General features: G+C 36.2%; 1 long non-coding RNA gene across 2 annotated transcripts in view; it reads right to left on the bottom strand.

Moving 5' to 3' along the window:
- LOC135220966 (uncharacterized) overlaps window positions 1–17500 on the bottom strand; it is a 502102-nt gene that overhangs the window by 197116 nt on the left and 287486 nt on the right. For both annotated transcript variants that reach the window (XR_010315835.1, XR_010315836.1), the window contains exon 4: window positions 11552–11642. This is a non-coding gene — a long non-coding RNA (uncharacterized LOC135220966). The remainder of the gene's footprint in view (window positions 1–11551; window positions 11643–17500) is intronic.

The raw sequence follows: 17500 nt of genomic DNA, 5'->3' as shown, positions 1-17500 counted from the left end.
CAAGCTTCACTCCACTTTAGGGACGTGAAATAAACGAAATGTTGAAAGAAATGTTTACTCATCAGTTCACCCTCCTAACTATCGAGCAATTATTCACTTAGTTTTCCTTTGATTTTCAATTTGTGCCTAGGAGTAAAGCTTTATAAGAGAGCTTAACTATGTACTATTCTTGAGTTGAATTTGTGTTAAATCCACAAGGATCCTATTTCATACAATAACGAGACCACTTATTAGACAACATATCTCCTGCAAGGCCGATGAGCGTAAATATGCAAGATCAGCATAGTTTACACAAACACTCTACCCCACTTACATCTATCATCACGAATAGTGTGAGGTATAAGTTTTCTTTAAATACTTATCAGTGACAACAATGAAGGCTAAATACAGGCAGGATGGTTTAGATGACGGATCATCAAAGTTACTCATTAGGAAGGGCCACTCCATAGAAAATATATTTCATACTTTTCAGCAAAACCATCCATCCGTTTTTTTTTTTTTGGTTACTTTTTATTATATAAATAAATACGTACTTATGGGTTCAAAAGTGTCTCCTCCAAATTCATTTGGCGGAAATGATGAGATTAGCCTCTTAAACAGGATGTAACTATGACACTGGACTTCAATGAAGGAGGCTGACTCCAAGGAATCCAGTAAGACAAGCAGTAAAAAGTAAGCAAGAATATTTTAGATCAAGTTAACGGAGTCAACACAGCTGGACTATGACTTGCGCAGATTAATGGGCGTGACAGAGCGCGGCGGACAGGAACTGACATGTCATCTGTCCGACCGCGTTGTTGCGAAATTCGAGAGGAAATAGTTTTAGTATCTATACACATTTCAAGCTGCTGCTGCTGCTGCGGGTAGGATGAAATCTAGTGGTGGGTGGATACAGCCCTTAAGCCTTACTGCACTGTGGAGAAGACCCCTTTCCTAAGTCACAAAGCATTACAAAACGTAAGCAAAAATGTGGATTTACTTACTTAAGGATGGAAGTTATAATGATAAGAATTATAACACATCACGTTAAGTGTTAACCGAAGGTCGTCTTTTTAACATGAGCAGAAACATTTCGCTATGAAGTCATCTTCGTTATTTCGGAAACAGAGGTTTTCATAGCCAATAACGTAGTTCATACGATTTTTCTTACGATTGATATTTTTTCTGGATCGCTCACATGTTAAGGACTATGGTATCTATCTATTCTGGCACCATAAAAATACCCAGTACAATTGCACTCGGGTAGTACACCTTCCTTCTCCACCCAAAGAATTTAGAACAGAACATCCAGCCAACACCGCATGTAGTAGATAGGATTCTTACTAAAAACGGGTATTTTCCACTTCTTATCCTCGGTTAAATATATCATCAATTTAATGCCATATACCTTGAAAGTGATATTAAAATTATGTATAAAGCTCGATTGAGGAATATACTTTATATTTTTGTAGAGATTAATTGAACTGAAGTTGTATCTAGCTTAGTGCACTGAGGCCTCCTGAGGATGGACATCAAGAGGCTTTTGCAATTGGATGTGCAAACAGATTTGCAATTCTACAAACGATACATGAGGGGAACAGACATTCAACGAGGACTTGATTACCATCAGCACATATATCAATCTCGTGGAAAAGAAATACTAGGATATGGATTAACAAGATACTGGATGAAACCTCTGATACAGTAAAAAACAAGTTAAAAATGCGCCAAAGTTTCTTCGGCACAATCGAGTTTTCTGTACAGCGTATAACCTAGGCCACTGAAACCAGATGAGCCGCGGCTCATGAAACTTTAACCATTGCCCGGTGGTGGCATGTCCTAATGTTACCAGACACGATTATAGCTAACTTTCACCTTAAATAAGAAAAAAAATCACTGAGGCTAGAGGGCTGCAATTTGGTATGTCTGACGATTAGAGGGTGGATGATCAAAATACCAATTTGCAACCCTCTGGTCTCAGTAGTTTTCAGTTTTCTGTGAAAGAAAACTATTGTGCCGACTTTGTCTGTCCGCCTGTCTCTCAACCCTCAGATCTAAAAACGCTACTGAGGCTAGAGGGCTGAAAACTGGTATTTTGATCATCCACCCTTCAATCATCAAACATACCAAATTGCACCCCTCTAGCCTCAGTAGTTTTTTATTATTTATTTAAGGTTAGAGTTAGCCATTAATCATGCATCTGGCCGCGCTTTCCGGAGCCTGGGATGCACCCTCACTCTACCGCGTCCGGTAAGCAACTGGAGAGCCTTATCATAATTGATGGCTTTATACAGCATTATACGTTGTACAGAAAACTTGATTGTTTCTTCGGCGCAGTTTTTACTTGTTAAGATCTGAGGGCGGCCAGAAAAAGTGCGGACGGACAGACAAAGCCAACTTAGTAGTTTTATTTTACAGGAAACTACAAAAAAGAACAAAACGAACTTTAGAAAAATTTCATGGAGTAGAAAAAGTAGAACATGCTGAGTAATCCAGCCCAGATATTGAATTTAAACGAAATAATAAAAGAAATAAAAGAAAATTCCTGGAAAAACAGGCGCATGATGGTGTCAAAGCCCTTTTTACAGGGGCACTGATGTAAGGGTAGCCCAGACTTACGAGAATATCCATGGGTGAAATAGAGAACACTCGTCAAAAGCATGACTGAGGCATATTTTTTTTTTAAGGTCACGAATAACAGACACAAGGGGTCAATATAAATGACAAACTAAACTCTGAAGGATGATTTACTGATGAATGAATTCAAAATTTTTAAGAGATGGACACAACCAGCAATGATAGATTGACTGCAGATGAAATTTTAGCTGGAAATGAAATGGCACCTTGCATATTAACATGTCTGATTTTCTGCATCTGGAAATGGAGGTCATAGCAAAGAAAAGTGATGTGAGTGAATAGGGTAACTATACAGGCATCAGTATGTTGGTCCTCAATAAGCTAAAGAATAAACCGATTTAATTGTTTACAGATGAATAATCTGGTTTTATAAACTTGGATTATCATGAAAAGTTAACGATAGTCTTTTTAGCCCAGTAATGTAACTCTTAAACTTACGTTTTGTTTACTTTTTGCCAGTAAATGAAGGTTTGAGCTCTTCTTTTTTCCCCTCTGCCGGGTGTCTCACTTGTTACTAGTAACAGACCCAATTAGGGATCATTTTCTCTTTTCACTCTATATAAAAAGCAATTCCTGTCTGTCTGTTCGGTATGCCCGCCCAGAATATGAAAGTTAGGGGTACCAAATTTTTACCATAGACTCTTTTCTCCCCCAAGAAGGTTTTAGTCAACATCCAAAATTCGAGAGCCGTTTCTAAGGGGGTCATAACCACTCTTTTTCATACCCCATCATTTTTTACAACTTTTGGACTTGACAGCTAGGGCTACCAAATTTATATCATAGACTTCCCGAGAAAAGTTTCGGTCAAAATCCCAAATTCTTCGTTATGATTCTCCTGATTGAAATCTCCACCATCATTCACGACTGGAAGCATTAATTGAAATGATTTTCACTAGGAATCTACCTTTATTTGTAATAATAATTTCTCCCACATGCCAAACGAAAATCCCAGAACATACAGAACACTATTTATTGTTGACTCATACACTTCTTCCTTTGTCCATAGGCCCCATGAATTTGATAATTTAAATACGACGTCATTGTTTATTTTTCTACAGAACTCTTTGTTGCCACTGTGACGTCTTAAAAACCACAGGCGTGGAATTTTGCACCAAACTCCCCATTGTATAACCTGACAGCCCGGCTTCTTAGGTTTCATGTGTATATATATATATACAGGAATATACTACTTTTGTTTTGGGAAATTTAAAATGGCTATTTATATATTGCTCTTGGAAGTATTGTCGCCTACAGCTATTATCGTTAAAGAAAGACGAAAAAATGATAAAAATATTAGTGTAGACGAGAAAAGTGAACTAACTTGCTTACGCGACAATGTCTGCAAATGTCAGCAAATATAAAAGACAGGGTTGCACAAGATTTTAATTATGGGGGTGGGGGGAGGGGGAAACAAAACTTTTCAAAAACGGCGTTTCGCGGAGTTTTCTTCTGTTTTTATATACTTTAATTCTATACAGCAGCTATAAATTCAACGTAAGATAATTGAGAACGTAAAACACCATTGGGCTCATGAGGCATGGATGGACCAGTGAATAATTGATTAAACATACATAGTTAAATGTCAAATGAAAATGAAGAAGGGTTTATCGATTTGGATATGTCTACTTTAAGATAACGCAAAGTTCAAATAATAGCCTATGAGAAATAACTGATAACGTAAAAGCTCATTTTTACTGTATAAATATTAAAAATTAAGACTACATCCGAACCATTCTTATGAAAATGTCGACCTTAAATATCAGAAGAGAGAGAGAGAGAGAGAGAGAGAGAGAGAGAGAGAGAGAGAGAGAGAGATGCAGGAATAACATAGTTTGAACTCAAACCAAAAAATCCCGTTTGAACTAATGCCTGTTAAGAGCAGCGGCATCAAAGTTAGAAAAGAGGCGCAGACTCTGGAGTTTTAAGATCCACTGAGTAGAGCTTTGTAATTGCACCTATTCCGAGGATGTGGATCAAAGAGGGATTGTTCTGATTCTGCAAATGTTTTAAGTAAATGACTAATAAACTATTTATTTTAGTAGTACACTAGTCTTTTCGTTGCTTAATGACAGCGATTCTCTCTCTCTCTCTCTCTCTCTCTCTCTCTCTCTCTCTCTCTCTCTCTCTCTTCTGATATTTAAGGTCGACATTTTCATAAGAATGGTTCGGATGTAGTCTTAATTTTTAATATTTATACAGTAAAAATTAGCATAAAATTGAACTAGTCTTGACTTTACGTTCACACATTATAATATTGTTGATCTCTCTCTCTCTCTCTCTCTCTCTCTCTCTCTCTCTCTCTCTCTCTCAAACATGAATTTTAACTACAGTAATGATTTAAAATCCACAAACTATAATGGTATGAATTAATCTCTCTCTCTCTCTCTCTCTCTCTCTCTCTCTCTCTCTCTCTCTCTCTCTCTCTCTCTCTCTCTCTCTGAAACATGAATTTTAACTACAGTGATGATTTAAAATCCACAAACTATGATGGTATGAATTAATCTAAACATGAATTTTAACTACAGTGATGATTTAAAATCCATGAAATATAATAGGATGAATCTCTCTCTCTCTCTCTCTCTCTCTCTCTCTCTCTCTCTCTCTCTCTCTCTCTCTCTCTCTTTGTTCAGGGAAACCCAATATCTAAGTATGGAGTTGAAGACATAAAGGCTTTGAGGTCAACATCAACAACAACAGAAACAGAAACAGCACATTTCTGAATTTGCATCACAGACATGACGTAGCTCACGGCTATTTTCAGCCGATCCTCTCGATAGATGAAGCGCTGGAAGGAGGCAACCGAATCGACGCGAACAAAAACAAATTGTGTTTGAAAAAATCGCCGGTTTGTTTGCCCGTAAGGAGGTGAGCACACTTCACTATGCAAATGTCAATAATAGAACCTCTAGTATAAACCACACCTATCACGACCGGGGTCTTCTCGCATCGTTCGTAGTGTTCCATCATTGCTTGACGAGAAATCTTGTGCAAACAGAATGGGAGATGCGATCTACGAAAAAATTGCGATTTTTTTCTCCTGACTCTTGCCATTTGTGTCTAGTCATCATGATTGCGATGATGAATTATGTGTTCGTTTATTAGAGGATGAAGAAAAAGGAAATGGGAGCCACGAGACAAAGTTTACCTAGAAAAACACGAAAAATACTCTACGTTAACTTAACCATAAATAAATAAAGGACACTTTAGAGTAAAGAATAAAAACCCCGTTGTTTTAGAATGCCCCTGGCTTTACATCAGTCCGCCGTAGACGAAACACTTCCGACTCCATGGCCAATTATTTGTAAATAAAAACAAAACAACGAAACTCCGAGATACGAGCCACAAAAGCTTTTGGTTTTTACGAAGGCAATTTGTGCCAGCTAATCAAGCTTAGGATGGTGGTCAATCGAGGCCTTGCTTTAAAGAGAAAATGCTGGAAGCAGGCGATCAACCTCATTTTGAGAGCGCGAAAAATAGCCGACGTTCCCGTAATTTGACTGGAAAAAGAAACAGGACATTACAAGAGCTACATTTTCGTAAAATCATAATCTATTCACATTTGCCTGTCACTGTATTAACGGGAAAACTTCAAATTCCTTAGGCATCCACACTGCAAAAACTAAAACTACGAAAATAAATAAAGTTATTGCATACACCAATATTCCCTGCCGAGCCTTACCATTGAAATACAAAAGTAATTTATTCAAGGAGCCTCAGTTATTGATCCTTCTATCGTACTGGTGTTGTTTGTGACAATGGAGATGAATTTCATCATACACCATCTGTGTATTTACAAAGCATGCATTACCTTCATGAACACTAGCCTTATAGTATATTCTCTTCAAACAAATGCAACTAAATCATTTACTACTACTTTCCGTTTATCTACTTCAAGCTGCTTCGAATATTCTTCAACATATCACTGCTACCAATGTCCAGTCAACCCTGAATCTGACCTTTAAAGATACGATATACAGACATTAATTATTAAAGTAATTTCCTGTTAGTGTTCGATAATTATAGTTTTTTCTACAGCTTCCGTGCCTTCCTGCTATGAAAATATACATATATACGCGCACAAAGACACACACACACACACACACACACACACATATATATATATATATATATATATATATATATATATATATATATATATATATATATATATATATATATATATATATATATATATTATATATATATATATATATATATATATATATATATATATATATATATATAATATATATATATATATATATATATATATATTATATATACTAAATAAGAAACCAAACACAGCCAGTGAGAGTCATGAGTACCCAACGCAAATAAAGCACGTCTACTGCTACGAACATAAGTGGGCATATGTATCCGGAACTCGATCGCAGGTAGGTCATGATCACCTTCACTTCTTGAGACAGGTGACTCTGTCCTGAGAGGCCGGAGGATCCCGAAGACTTATGCTTGACTGTCAACATAATTCGTCAAGGACAAGTAAAAAGTTGCCTGAAGTCCTGTCTCGTTTTTCGACGGAGGTCGTAACCTGCTCGGACGAACCTGATCTTGGGCAAAGAAACTGAGCCCCTCTCGAGCGTTTTTAAGGTAATAATCCTAAAGTCACCTTTAGGAGAATTCCAAAGGAAATGGGAGGATAACTATGCGTTTTCTTTTGTTTCGCTGATAGTCACATATACTTCAAGCATCAGTTTCACCTCCGCGCCTAAGAGTCTCTTAATATATTTATTCTTTTCCCGACTGAAATTCTCGTTTGGATTCCGAAGTGAATACATAAAATCCGCGGCCAGTCCGATACACAAGAGAAGATACCATGATGGAAGAAGTTAAGACAAGAATCCTAACAAATCGTCTAAATCACTCTTAAGCAGACATCGACGGTCCCGCCCAGACAAACGGAAGATAAAGTCGGGAAGATTAAAGGTTAAATAGGATGTTCTGTTTACTTTTGACACTAGTTTTTTCTCTCTTTCTTTTTCTTAAAGACTCTGGTGGTGGACTGAAGATAGGAATCGAAACTTTGAGAGAGAGAGAGAGAGAGAGAGAGAGAGAGAGAGAGAGAGAGAGAGAGAGAGAGAGAGAGAGAGAGGTTTTTTAAGAAAATTGAAAGTGTTTTATATTTCACTGAAACATTTTCTGTCATAACCACAGCCAAAAAGAGATTTAAGCATCAATGAAAATAAGAAAAGAGTTCGATAAGTAAATAAGTATAGTGCAAATAAAAAAGCAAGATTTCGGTACACTTTCAAAAATAATGAAATAGATACAAAATAACACACACACACACAAAAGGATAATATGAAGTGTAACAGGACCTCATTTAAAATGGATGGTATCTAGACTATGAGGAGAGTAAGTCCTGGAAAGCTTGTAACTTTTCTTGAATAAATATCTCCGCTAAGTACCATACAGATCAAACGAAGTCATGTTATCAAATGTATCAATCCACAGAACAGAGAGAGAGAGAGAGAGAGAGAGAGAGAGATGAAAACGTGTTAATGTACGTGAATGTCTGCATGTATTCATATGCTTACAAAAATATGCAAGTCAAATCGAATCAAATAAGAACCAAGAAAACTGGATATGGACAAACGAAAGTGGTCGACTATTAAGTAAAAAAAAAAAAAAAAAAACAAAAAAAAAAAAAAAAAATTGGATGATGGGGAAGTAAGTATATCTTTGTTTAATCAGACCACTGAGCTGATTAACAGATCTCCTAGGGCTGGTTCGAAGGATTAGATATTTTACATGGCTAGGTAACCAGTTGTTACATAGGAACGGGACCTACAGTTTTTGTGGGATCCGAACCACATTACTTCGAAAAATAAATTTCTAATCCCCAGAAATAAATTCCTCTGGTTCCTCGTTGACAGAGCTGAAATCGAACTTCGACTACCGAATCGGTAGGCGAGCACGTAAACTACTCGTCCAACGAGGAACTTGGATAATGGGGACTCAAGAAATAAATCCTCCAGCTTAATTTGCAAACGATTCCATTTAATCAGACTTAAGCATTAGAACTCTTTTCTTTGATGTTAATGATAACAGCGGTTTTAGCCCCTCCTCACAACCGAGAGCATTTGCTACTGCTTCTGAAAGCATGACGCTCATGAAACTGATTACAGAAAGGAAAGTCATTCAATTTCCTAAGCGAAAGTTGTCCGATGTCCTCTCAAATTACGGTTAAAAACACGTGCCAAATACGTGCACCCAAAGGTATGCTTCGTTTGATGCATTCAAAATTTGTTCAGCGAAAGCCACACGTGCATTTATAAGGAACTTTATATGAGTCATTTTAGCTGCAGTTGCGCTAAACTAAAATCGAATAAATATTATGAACTCCAGCTTACGTAATACATCTTTATATGAAAAAAGTCCTCCATTGGCATCGGTGATCACATCTCATCTAAGTCATCTGTTGGAGATGTAATGACTCAATGATACATGTTTACATGTCTGATAAAAGACTTCTAATAAAGACAGTATTTTATGGTCCGTTACACGTTACATAAGCGGACAGACAAGGAGACAGACAGATAAATAGATAAATAAGAAGATAAAATAATATCGTGAAGAAGATTCAAACTGTGCGCATATTCGGCGTCAGAAGGACGGGCATATACACAAGCAACAAGACTTTTGTTTTCAAAGAAAACTTACGCAGAGGCCACCACTTACGTAGTAGCACTAAATTTACATCGCAAGTCTGTTTGCATGCGCACGCCTGCAATCATCCTTACAAAATCATGTCAACAGTACTTAAGTAGGGTATGTCTTTTTTATAACAAAGTAAACCATTGTTTTGATTAAGGTAGTCAGAATGATGTTAAAGAAATAATCGCAGCTCGGATGGCAATGAGCTTTCTTAAATAGAACTAAACCTTAAAGATTATGGGGTTATGATAGAATGTTAAAGGATATAACTCTTACAGAAGGGTTTTAATGTTTCTAAAAGGGTGAGACTAGTAAAACAATACTTCTTAAGAGACCAGATCCCAGACTACATGACAGGAAAAGCTATGGCTAGTGCATCTTTCGTCAGGGCAAACACTGCTTGAGAATATCTATTTATCTGGTATTTGATTTTTAATGAACAGTTAAAGACACCATAAAAAAATAACTTGCGAAAACACTTTGAAATAATTTTAAGAATTGTGAACTGATCCAGTACAGAAAATTTTTGTAGTACCGAAAGGTGCTACAGACATTTGGAATAAGCACACATTTAATTATTAAGGAATTAAAACACAGAGAAAAATATTAAGTTCCTTGCCTTTTTCTTCTAAGCGTATTATTGATAAATCCCGGCTTTCAGATGTCTTTCGGCTTTTCAATAGGCTAATTCCTAAAAAATAAAAGTAAATAGAACCTGATGTTTTATAAGGAAAGGATAATGTTAGAAAATAGTAAAATGGCAACGAGCAAGCGACCAAGAACAAGACATGACCAGCGAGAAGAAAATCTTAGCAATTCACTTCCACGTCCTCTTCAGCGGAGAGAGAGAGAGAGAGAGAGAGAGAGAGAGAGAGAGAGAGAGAGAGAGAGAGAGAGAGAGAGAGAGGCACAAAGTGTCTTGACCTGTCCTGTCAGACAGATACAAATCGAGTTTCAGAACTGCAACCTATTTTTCCGTCCACATTTGATAATGGTCATTCGTCTATTAATGTATACAAGAACTTTCTTCCTTGTGTGTAAGGAGAGTAAGGTGCGTCAATACACGTACATTGAGCTATAAAAAGATGAAGTTATGAATCCGCTCGAACACCGCGTTCCTCCTATTCCTTTCTTTCGTTCTTTCTTTCCTTCTAATCCAATCATAATGCTGTTTCTTGAAGCCTCATATATCTCTCCATGAAGCACTCCAAATCCCAAATCTTCTCCCATCTATCATCTGTCTCTAGCAATTTTCTTGCAAATCCATCTATCTCTCTTTATACGATTTCCGAATTTCCATGAAGTCTGAATCTTTCAATCTCTCTTTTCTCTATACGATTTCCGAATTTTCTTGACGTCCGTGAATCTCTCTCTCTCTCTCTCTCTCTCTCTCTCTCTCTCTCTCTCTCTCTCTCTCTCTCTCTCTCTCTCTCTCCAGAATGGTCGATCACTGCTGGAGTCGGAAGGTCAGTGAGGTGTATCGAATGGTCGCGGCTTCGAGCCTTCCGTGCGTGTCTCTGAGACGACACCCCTAATCAATTGCCTTTCAATGCGCTGCAATTTCTCTGCTTCAGCCTCGATTTCTCAGACATTACGCTGTATGGAGATCATGATTTAACGATCAAGGGCTGGATAACGCGTACCCTCATCTTGATCGATGGACTATCCTCTGAGGTCTCAGCTTAATGGATTGACTCATCCCTTTGTTGATGCTATATATCCAAAATCGTGTAGTGGAAAAAGGATAACCTCTTCTACTTATGTGCGCATTTCTGCATTATTTTGTCTTCCAAACGTACCCACATACACGAACATACGAGCATACAGAACACACGTCTTTTTATCTCAATCAAAATCTTACGTACTTATCAATTATGATACCCTTTGGGTATAAGTAATTCTCTATGTATAGTGAATTCATTTTTAAACGACATTTGGGACTTACACACACACATTATATATATATATATAATATAATATATATATATATATATATATATATATATATATATACATATATCTGGGTACATATAAATGTGTGTGCATAAAATCATTACAACATTCATATTCATTCTTTTACCAAGACCTAACACCTAGATTAGCTTAAAATCTTTCTTGATGGAGAGAGAGAGAGAGAGAGAGAGAGAGGAGAGAGGAGAGAGAGAGAGAGAGAGACATATGTCAGGAAACAATCTGTAATTCCGGAACCTCCTTGAAACGAAATGAGCCAGAACAAACGTTATCAGTTTCAATTACTTACCACAGAGCAACTCCCTGATACTTTGCTTTCACGCCAGAGCAACCAACCATGAGATCTAAATGGATGAGCCACGGCAGAAGAAGCTATGCCTCTGGAAAGAAAATAAATTCTATTAATTTATGGACGGTAAATTCGTATGCCTTGCCTTCATTACAAAATAAGTTAATTTTGAAAATATCTTCATAATCATGATAATAGTTTCAGCTCCTGGTAGTGTACTAATGGAGAATTCAGATCTAAAGAAATCTATTTACCCTCCATAATATATTTCATCACAAAATTGATAAATTATGTGATAGAAATTTCTTCATACTACAAGACGTGATCCGACCTCCGGCTTACTAGGGATGCGAGCAAGATTTTCCACTGACGCATAAGTTGAAAACATTATATTCCAAACTTCGTAATAATACTCATAATCATACTTAGCACTACTCATTCTAAAAACAAGGAAAAAAAGGACACAAATTAAACACGTTCATATATTCTCAGTTATAAGTGGAAACAAAATAGTTGAACAGAAACATAGCCTCTAAATTCAGTACAACAAATAAATTAAAACGTTCTAAAGTCTACGGACAGATTGCCTATTGTTACACCAACGAACATGGGGAAAAAGTATATTTTATTAGAAATAATTCTTCTGTACTCTTTAATATGCACATTACTCATTTATTTACATTTTCAGTCTAATCAATAAATCATAAATAAATCATAAATATCCTACCCTAACCCCCTAACCCCAACAACAACAAAGTATTTTGGAGGGTTACTCACAGAGTAAGCGAAAATAATAACTTCAACTCATGGAACTATACTAATAGAGAATTCAAGCACAAATAAGAGTTAGTTTTTTGTCCTTATAATAATGCAAATGTTTATCAAGATTATGAATATCTAACATGTTTAGTACTCAGACAGCTTAATACTTTTATTAAGAAGTTCTCAACTGTCATGAAATACTTTATTTTCCTAAGAGATAACAGGAAATGAAAAAAGGTCAAAGATAATTTTAGGCATACATTAATTATACAGATCGAATTTACTCGGTTTATCAATGTGAGAATTTTATAAAAGTTCTTGCTAAAATATTATTATCAATATATTCTAATATCATTAATATCCTGATACTTCGTCATAGGTTTTCATTAATTATATGAAACTAGGAGCACCAACGAATGACAGCTAGCCAATGATTTGATTTACAGAGAAATATTTATCAAACGGACAACGACCTAATCTGAAGAGACTCATGTTTTACAAATTAGCTTAAAATTGGTAATTCAAGATGTTCTGATGAAGGAAATCGGTAGTAAAAATATAGTTTACAAAGCTGCTGCACTAAACAATCATTATTATAGCAACAGACAAAATTACCCTTTATCTAATTAAATTCGCAATTGTAAACTGAACAAGGGAAGTTTCACCATAAACCCGTTTTGGTAAAACGAATAATCTGTCTCTTTATCAGTTATATAATCCTTGGAAAATTAATCGTCAAGAAAGCAAAAACAATAGTGGTAAACGCCTTGTCCAAGAAAAATGTTGAAGCTTCATAAACCGAAAAACGGGCAAACGATAAGAATTTGATAACAGAGCTATCTGGATAGTCGACTGCCTTTTTTTTTTTTTTTTTTTTTTTCTACACATGGTCGCGTTATCAACATACAGGCCGCTCTGCCTTATAATCCCTTCGTATAAATGAGAGGTAATCGTCGAATTCAAAGGTAGTTTTTAAGATGCTTTCTTATTACGATGGGTATTTGTTATGGACATAAGGATCGGGGTAGGTAAGTTCTTGTTAGAGCGTTTGTCTACGTGTGTGCGTTGTTTCTTTTCTTTTTTGCCTAATGATACTACTTATCTGTGTTATTCTTAAACGGTGCGAAATCTCTAGTTTCTTACTAGTTAGATCAGGATAAAAAAATTCATCCTATCTTAATGCTATTTCTTTCTATTAATTAACCGTATTATCTATCCCTAAAACAGAGTTAAATCTAAAGCTTTTCGCTCGACTTTTATAAACAAATCAGAATAGCTAGCTTAGAAGTTATCTTCTTAACCTGATCAACATCCGAAAAAAGTTAAATCAGTAAAGTTTTTTGTTTGCAGACACTTATCTACGTCATCCCTAAGCAGCGTAAAATCTTTCTGAAGTTTTTGCATCGCTTTGTATGCAAATCAGGAGACCTGCAAACTAAAGCTCAGCAATGCTGTCAGTCTCAAACGAGAGTCGCAGTTCTGTAAATATTCCAGTTTATCTTGCATGACAGAAAGAGTGACATTTTTCCCCTCTGAAGCAAGTGACAGAAATGGTGTAACTTCAAGATATAAATCAACACCAGTTGTCTATCAGGATTCTTTAACTGGAATAGGCTTCAGTCCATTTGTAGTTGTCAATTATGATCAGCTATAACTGATTTCTATAGCATCTTCATTTTTAATGATATATAGAAAAATGCACATTAATAAGAAAGTTAAGTAAAACGAAATTTACTCTAATATAAATTATTTACCCCATAAATATTTTGCATTGAAGATTTAATGGAGAATTTTATCATAAAGAATTTACTTCCCTACAATACATTTTTCTATGATTGCTCCGTTATTATCAATTAGGCGGTGAGAATTGTACGGAAGCATTTAGTATGAGAAAACAGTTTTTTTATGTATGTTATTTTAAAAGTATTAATTTGATTGAGACCCTTGTAAAGGAAAACTTACTTTGATATGAAAGATTGTTGACATATTCCTTAAGTTATAATATTCTCCGATATGAAAGATGAGTTTATATATATATATATATATATATATATATATATATATATATATATATATATATAAAATTTCATAGTCTGCGTATTAATGAGAGCCATCCCAAATCTGACTCTTCTAAAAAAAAAATATGCCTTGTGCAAAAACGACCAAGGGGGCAAGCAAGCTATGAACAGAAGAGAGTAGAACCTTTATAGCAAACACGAAACTCACTTTTCAAAGGATTGAATGTACACGTAATTTGTCCACTAAAAGAGTATAATTTCTATAAGGGTATCAGAAGATGTAATTTACAGGAGCACTGTGTGGCTCCACGTCACTCGTGACATTAACACTAATGTTTACGATAGCAAAACAAAGGTGCTACCTAATTGCAAGCAGAATCACTAATCCTACAGGATTATGTAGGTGCATGAAATGCATATCAAGAACTTAAAACTAGTAGCATTGATTAACACTACGTAATGGAGCATTGTAAGCGAGCGTATAAGCTCCCACTGAAATTTCGGTAAGAAGATCCCATGATTGGCACTTGCAGAACATGTTGAGTGGCACTGTTGATCTACAGGAGGAGGCATATAACAAGGCAGTCTACATGAATCTGCAAAGCAGTCAGAGTTGAAATACAAATACCAATGGCAGTAAACTAACGTAAAATGGTACAAGCAAAGTGAGAGTGATACAAGATGCTTGATTCATATATCATTCGAGATTGTGTTAATGCAATGAGTATTGCTGTAAGTAGAGTAGCATGTACTAATATCACTTATTTCACTAGACATTCACAGTTATTTAAGCTCACATGGGTCTCTGATATGAGAAAACAGTTGAAACAGGGAATGAGTTCTGGGAAAAGTAGGTGAACGACGACAGAACAACTTCCAGTTTCAGTTACCTTAGTCTGTGGACAAGCCAGGCACAGTCAGAGCCAGGCTGTCAGTGGAAGGACATGGGTAACTTACAGGCCTTCACCAAGGAATCAAAAGGAAGACGCTTCTTACCAGGCCAATTCCTACAGGAACTTCAAGGATCAGCGGTTTGTTTAAGCTATGAGGGCGATTGTCTAGACAGAGTCCAGTCTGCAAGTAAAGCTGGTGTAGAGTGGGCTAACCAGGTTCGGCATCAAGACAGGGCGGAGATAGCGGCGGGCCGAGCCGTCAGGGATGACACCGCTTCCAAACAGGATAGCACAGCAGTTAGTGGTTAGGGTGGAATGCAAATTGGTAGGCAAGGTCAGGCCTTATTTATACTATCGTAGAGATTCTGATAGCTCTGGTTCTGGTTGGACTGAACTCCGCAGGTCCTTTTGTCTTCACTGGTAACCCTGCAAATACCTGAAAAGGGTCATTGGACGCCAGTAGAGGAAGGGTAGAACAGAGCACAATGGTGCTAGCTTCGGTCGAGAGGTTTCTGGTCAGGCAGTGCAGTCATGAAGGTGTGAGGGACAAGTCACAGTTGCGGAAGGGTCTGGCAACAATGGTGAGGGAAAAAGGGTCGGGTGAAAAGGGTTCGAGTTAGGTCAGTCAGACCTCACACGGGAACGTGTGAAGACTTGGAGGGCAACTATCTGTTAATGGCTTCTGTTAAATTAGATCGTACCGTAATACGAAAGAATACAATGGCAAAATAGGCTTTAGTTTCTTAAGAGTCTTTGACAATTCTTGGGATTTGACATATGGCCGGTAGCTGGGTCTGATAAGAATATGACAAGCTATAAATCTTGTTTGACACGTTGTTATAATGAAATTACGAATGTTTTCTATCTTCGCTTCATTGCTGGGGAACAAAAGGATTGGGGCCAAGGAAAAAATATTCTCACGGCTTTCTGGACAGTCAAAACAAGAAGGGGGTCACTTTTACTGAATTCTGACATGAAGCATTTTACTCTAGTTCTTTTGTTTTTCCTCATTCAAATTCTCCCTTATACTCAAGGTTCCCTTACTTTATTCCCTCAGTTATTCCTTCAAGATTCCGAGTTTGGTCGAGGAAAAGAAAATAATTAGCCCAAATGACGCCCGTAGCATATATATATATATATATATATATATATATATATATATATATATATATATATATATATATATATATATATATATATATATATATATATATATATATATACGCATTAAGCAACAAATTTCCTTTAATATCTAATTCACTCTACCTCAGAATAAATATATTTTCATAATATGTTAACAGAAGGGGAATTTATTAGTCGATAAGAAATCTGTCGCCTCATGGGCGCGAACAGAACCAAGAATTCAGGACGTACAGTGAAGCGCTCTAAACCACACGGCTAGAGTGAATTAGATAGATGTTAAAGAACATTTGTAGCTTAATGCGTAGATATGAATCACGGTAATTTGGTAAGACACACACACACACACTTATATATATATATATATATATATATATATATATATATATATATATATATATATATACACACACACACACAGAGAGAGAGAATCAGCTCATGGAAAAAACCGCCCAAAAAACTCATCTAACTGATATAACAGATTTTTGTCATAAAAGTGTTTTGTCAAAATCGATATTTTTCATACAAACGAGCTTTGCATCAAGCAAGAGGAAATACGATTAAGCATGTTATAGGTTAATTTTCTAAAACCGCACACGCGGGGTTGTTACTATCAGTACAATTCTTGGTTGCCTCAAAAGGCGTTATCTAGAATCTCATTCAATTAACTTTCGTTTCAGCCCCAATCAGATGAGACAAATGCAAAAATACCTAAGTTTATACAGGGTAAATGACATAAGAAGAAAATGTTACATTTTCTGTATTATGAAAATATTGTGGAAGATTTTATTCCGTAAGGATAATTGTCATGCACGGAAATTAACAAGGATTTAAACAAGTCTCGCTGAGCTCAAATTTATTTCTCCACCTTCTACACTCTGGCATTTCATTTCTTATTTAATGCATGATATTACGATCTCTTTGCTATGAACAACATTCACCTCAAATGAAAACTAACAATGATCCTCATAAAAGACCGCCATCAATGTAAAGTTTCCCTCTCCTTTTCACAATCAGGTCTTCTATGTCTTTACTATCATAGGTATTAAGGTAATTTTTCCATTAATAATATTTACCTCGAATGAAAGCTGGCAACGATCGTCATAGAAGGATTTCATCGATGCAAAATTTCTCTC

Source organism: Macrobrachium nipponense, chromosome 20 (assembly GCF_015104395.2).
Source record: "Macrobrachium nipponense isolate FS-2020 chromosome 20, ASM1510439v2, whole genome shotgun sequence".
In the NCBI taxonomy this organism is placed as follows: domain Eukaryota; kingdom Metazoa; phylum Arthropoda; class Malacostraca; order Decapoda; family Palaemonidae; genus Macrobrachium; species Macrobrachium nipponense.
Note: the sequence above shows the minus strand (reverse complement) of the source record. Positions and strands in the feature narration are given on the sequence as shown.